The following is a 6,020-nucleotide window of genomic DNA, read 5'->3' as shown; positions in this document are numbered from 1 at the left end:
ATTATGTACTTAAAGTACAATGTACTTAATGTGGTCATATTGCATTGCAAAACACTTTTGCTTCTATTCAGGTGGGATATGGGTAAGGTTAGGGGCAGGTTTGGTGGTATGAGTAGGTTTCAGGGTGGGTTAGGGTGTAAGGGTTGGTTCAACAGTGGTAATTACAGAAATTAATCACAAATGTAATTACATATAGGTTTTTAAAAATATATAAATACAATGCAAAAACATGTATGTACACAATAAGTACACTGTACCAAATTATTAATTTAAATGTAAGTACATAGTTATTAAGGCCACCTAATGTAACGTGGGACCATTTTTTTAAATAAATACTTTTAAGCAAGGCAGCTTTGAATTGTTCAAAAGATTATCAGACTGGCATATTAGAATGGTTTCTGAAGGATCATGTGACGCTGAAAACTGGAGGAGTAATGCTGAAAAATCAGCTTTGCATCACAAGAATAAATTACATTTTAAAATATGTTAAACTAGTGAACAGTTACTTTAAATTGTAATAACATTTCACAATTTAACCTTTTTTTACTGTATTTTTTTTATCAAACTAATTCAACCTTGGTGAGCTTAAGACACCTAAAAAATGTGAAACACCAAACTGTTGTTAGAGTGTATAAATTAAATTTAGTTTGACATGCTGAAAATTTTTGGAAGTTAAGCATCTCTGTTCAGTGAACATTTGTCAAGGGAAAAATATGTATTTCTTTATTTATTTTTCTAAAGAGTTTCAGTTCACATTTATTACCCTGTTTAGGAGAGTCCATACTGCATTACATTTCATATAAATGACCTTTACATTTGGCCATACTATTTGTTTTTTTCTTTTGACATGGGAACCAACGTGTTTCAAATGAATCACTGATTGCCCTTTTGTGTAATTTTAATGAATGTAATTTTGTAACATTTCTGTGCCTCCAGTATTTCACATCTGTAATTTCAATCCTCAAGTGTTGTTTCCATGCAATCACAAGTGATTAAAAGAAAACAAACAAATTCAGCATCCTCTCCTTTTTCATTTGATTTGTTCGCTACAGTGCTGCATTGCGAACAGGACTCCAGCACAGGGAAATTGTCCTGAAGCAGTAGTTTATAGTGATACGGTAACAGTTTATGTTCCTTCGTAAGTCACCCCCTTGACCTTGGTTGAGTGAGCCTGGTAAAAAGCCATAAGTGGAGACTGAAATGTACTTTTCTTGACAGGGTTATTTCATGTGGTCACGGGGGAAATGTGGATGTCAGCGCTCTGTTGTCAAGCAAAAATGTAAACAGATATTTTACATGCTGTCAGACGGGGCTAACGCCACTAACCCACTGGAGAGCGGTGGCAGCTGCCTCGGGATCACAAGTGCTCTAATATTAGATGCAGAACAGAAGCAGCTCAGCTCTGAGGACTAGAGACCTGTCACTGAACGCAAGCTCCAGAACTGCACTCCAATCAGACCTCCTGACTTCATTCGGGGTCACAAACCAGCCGTTAATGTTAACAAATTACATAATGACAGCATCTGATGTGTTGACATCCTTTTTTGATGGATTGACAGCACGTGTAGTGCTAGCTTGGCTCATTCTGGCCAAGAACTGCCCATTAAGACTATTCACGCAGATGCTTTTAAATGCTTTTTAGAGGCAGGGTCATCTAAAATAGATTATTCCCCAATAATAGACATTAATGGAAAAGTAAATTCAAATAATGGCGCAGCAGTCTCTGCAAAAGTAAGATGTGGTTCTTGCCAGTCGTAGGGCTTCGGTAGCAGGGAGCAGGCCGGTCTCAGTGGAATGCCCACTTCTGAAGCCCATTTGGTTGGTATCCAGCAAGTTGTTCTGTGAAAGGAATGTGGAAAGTCGATTGAAGCCTTACTACAGTAGGTTACCGTGGGTGGTCCGTGGGCGAGCTGTCTGAGCCTGAGACCAGAGAGATATTGGTTTTAGATATTGGCGCTAAAAATAAAACAAATGAACGGAATTATTTGAAAAACCTGTCTTTGTTGTTCAGAGATCTGTATTTAGATCATAAAGCCGGATGATTATAACATGAGACTGAGTAAGTGTGGTAATTTCATTTCCTTGGCGATTTATGCCTTTAAAGCCATAGCTCGGATTCTTGCTCACTTTGCTATAGAAACCAATTACGGGAACAAAGGGTTTGGAGATATTGAAGTAGCACTGAGGATGTAGCTGAGTCATGCGTGGTAATATACTCCTTTTCTTCTTTCCATATTCATATAAGGTGAGATAACTGTGGGATGCGTCGTGGTACTTTTGTGAATGCAAGCAAAGAAATTGTTGAATAAAGTCGTTATTTTTGTTTCCTTTGCACACACAAAAGGTATTCTCGCAGCTTCATAACATTACGGTTGAACCACTAATGTCACATGGACTATTTTAACAATGTCCTTACTACCTTTCTTGGCCTTAAACATGGTAGCTGCATTGCTGTCTGTGCAGGGTCAGAAAGCTCTCGCATTTCATCAAAAATATCTTAATTTGTGTTCTGAAGACGAACAAAGGTCTTACGGGTCTGGAACGTAGACCTTTGAGTCACACTACTGAGATGCACAATGCACATTCGCAAATACACAGCTGTGAAAACTAAAATTTCAATTATGAGAAATGGTCACATTGCAAGATTTACTGTACATTGTGAGAGATAATGTCACATGGTGAGTTATAGTCACAACTGGAAGATAAACGGTTGCATTTGCGAGATCATATTTTGAGTTATACATTTTCAGTTGCAAGAAACAGTGACAATGTGAGATATAGCTTTGCACACACAAGAAATAAAGTTGAAATACTGTCACAATTGTAAGAACTAAAGTTATGAGAAATATTTAAATGTAAATTTGCAAACACAAAAAAAACGTTGTGAGATATAAATATATAAATTGTCAGAATTGTGAGAACTAAAGTTTCAGTTACAATAAAAAAATGACATTGCAAGATTTACCTTTACATTGTGAGATATAAAGTCACATGATGAGTTATAGTCACAATTGCAAGATAAAAAGTAATATGAAATATTATGAAGTCATATTTTGAGAGGTAAATATGCAATTATATAAGTGGCAGTGTGATGTATAAAGTCGCAAATACAACAAAATAAGTTTGCAATTATGATAAATACAGTTTTGAGAGATCCGTGAGATCAATAAAGCAATTGTAAAATCTAAAGTTTGTGACCCTGGACTACAAAACCAGACATATGGGTCAAATTTTTAAAATAAAAAATTTATACATCAGCTGTATAAATAAGCTTTCTATTGATGTATGTTTTTTTAGGATAGGACAATATTTGGCCCGAGATATAAACTATTTAAAAATCTGGAATCTGAGGGTGCAAAAAACATCTAAATACTGAGAAACACATTTTAGCTCAGAACTGAACCTGTTCAGGTCATGTTCCTTGTGTATACATGATTTCCCACAGAATTCAATAAGGACGGAATGATGGACAATGCAAAACTCCCCATCCATGTACATCTATGAACTTTGTTTGCAATTTTCATGCACTGCTTGAATTTCAAGACCGACACTCTCCTTTTTTGTGTGAGCTCAGATTCAGACTCCAGGGGTTAAGTGGTACCCGTGGCTCTGTTTAATCATTCAGTCCAGGTTCCCAGCACAAGAGTGTGCATGCGAGACTATCTTCTCTTGTTTATATCTCTGGATGTTGTATCTCACTGGCCACAAATTAAGGATTCCAATAGACTGCCCTGTTGTGCTCCACTGTGACGTGTGGCGAGTACTAAATATGACGGTGTGCCCTGGCCGCCCCTCGCTCTTGTTCTCAGGCTTTATAACTTTCAGAACTGTCACAGTATCTGACTGTTTTAAATGGAATAAGTGCATACATAGTTTTGTTTTTTATCATCTTGCAGAACAAGTGACTTTGGCCAACCAGTGTACTACTTTATTTCTTTCTTTAGGGAAGAGGTTGTTGCAAGACACACTGCTTCAGCTGATTTGAGGTGGAATGGATGAAAGTGGAAGTGTTTGACACTAGAGAGCGCCCAAATTTATCTTTGACAAACAAGAAGAAAACTCAAAGCTAGTACAAAATCATCCTTTTTTAAACTTTGACAGACCTTAAATCATTTGATTTATTGGTGTTTCTGCAAAGTATGAACTGAGCATGGAAACGCGAAAGAACAAACAGTGGGTCCCAAAAGTATGTGGTATATGTGGATCATTTCAACCCTAACAGATATTTTTGTGAAATGCATGAAAAATGGATTTGTATTATAATACTGTTAAATATGACATTTGATTTTTGTTTTGTTGCTGTTAAAAGAATAGTTCTCTTAAATGTTAAAAAAAAGAATAATTATGCACCCTCAGGCAATCCAAAACGTAGATAAGTTTGGTACTTCATCGAAACCGATTTCCTCTGTAGTGAAAGGGTACCATCAGAATTCGAGTTCAAACAGCTGATAAAAACATCCCAGTAATCTACACGACTCTAAAATACTAGTCCATAACCCATAATAACACTTCCTGTATTAAAAAAGTTGTCTCTTCTGAATTAGGAGAGAAATATATACAAATCAAGCACTGTTTACAAGCAAAAAAAGCCCAAACCGTTTGAAACAAAAACAAAAACATGGATTTTGATGTGAGAGGACAACAGGGGATCGACTATTTCACTGTCCACCCCAAAAATTCATTTTGGAGTGAACTATTCCTTTAATTTAAGAGTATTACAAAAATAACTCAAACCAGTCAGTTGATTATCTTAGGTTTTTAAAGTGAGTTTTTTCACCTTTTTTTAAATAAGCAGAAAACTAAGTTGCTTGCTATCTCATACATTTAACCACATCAGGGTAATGAGCTTTAAAATAATGTTTCCAGGGTAATGCAAAAATAACAACGACTTTGATGAATGCCACAACATGCACTATCCAATCAATCAAAATGAAATTTCCATTAGAATTGGGGGCTCGATACTTTCATTTCCTAGAAGTAAGAGAAAGTATTTCCAAGCTCAAGCAGAAATGTCAACGGAGAAATGAAGATCTATGCACTGGAGGAGTTCTGTATCATCTTTCCCCTACGGAATCACCAAACCTCTCTCCATAGACCACTACTTTAGCTAACCTTATAAGAGACACAAAAATTATATATTCTTTTACTTTTATGTGTGTCTCCTCCTTGCCTAATGCCTTATTACTTCAATGTTAATTTATGGAAGAGTTGTAAAGTATATGAGAAGGTCTATTCTGCCTCTGAGCTCTTGCTTTTTGAGTTAATTATTTGATGCTAATGAGGGCAGCTGTATGGCCCGTCTTTAAAGATCTTATAAAATAATTGGAAAGATGTTATTTCATTCACTTTGAGCAAATGCAGTGGGCCATTGGATGAATGCATGGATGCAATTGGTAGCCTGGGCAATTTTTCCTTCTGGTAGGTTGTTAAGTCTGCATAGGACAACTTTACAAGCTTGTTAAACGGCAGTTCGACCTGATCTCTCAGAATTCATAGCGCAATGGATGTGGCATTGGGGAAATCCTTAAAATTGTTTTAAAAATCATCTGTTTTTTGCTTGAAGCATGAGATAGAATAAACAGTTGATGAAATAAATTGTTAGGTGCACAGACAATCAAATCTGATTTTGTGGTAATGTACCATGTGACTTGTGTATCAATCTACTGATGTAAGCAACACTCTGGTTTCAATCTCCTGAGTCTATCTGCTTTATTAGCTACATGACAGTTGAAAACACCTGACTTAGATGTGACAAATGCTCAACATTTTCTCTTGAAGCAGATAATGAGCATTTTAGTTTAGTGGTTGGATACCTCTCACAGTTCTTATAAACAATACAGGTTTGTAATTTGCAATTCGATGAGTGAACCTTGACATTTTGTATGACTAAATGTTAATTTACATTTTAATTCAAGGGAATCTAACAATAAAAAAAAAAGTTTGTCAAGACAAACTTTGACTGCTGACAGAGATGTGTGATAAAAAACCTTGAAATCTGAAAGCAGACTGCAAATAGGTCT

This window comes from Garra rufa, chromosome 1, assembly GCF_049309525.1.
Source record: "Garra rufa chromosome 1, GarRuf1.0, whole genome shotgun sequence".
NCBI lineage: Eukaryota > Metazoa > Chordata > Actinopteri > Cypriniformes > Cyprinidae > Garra > Garra rufa.
This window is presented reverse-complemented; position numbering follows the sequence as displayed.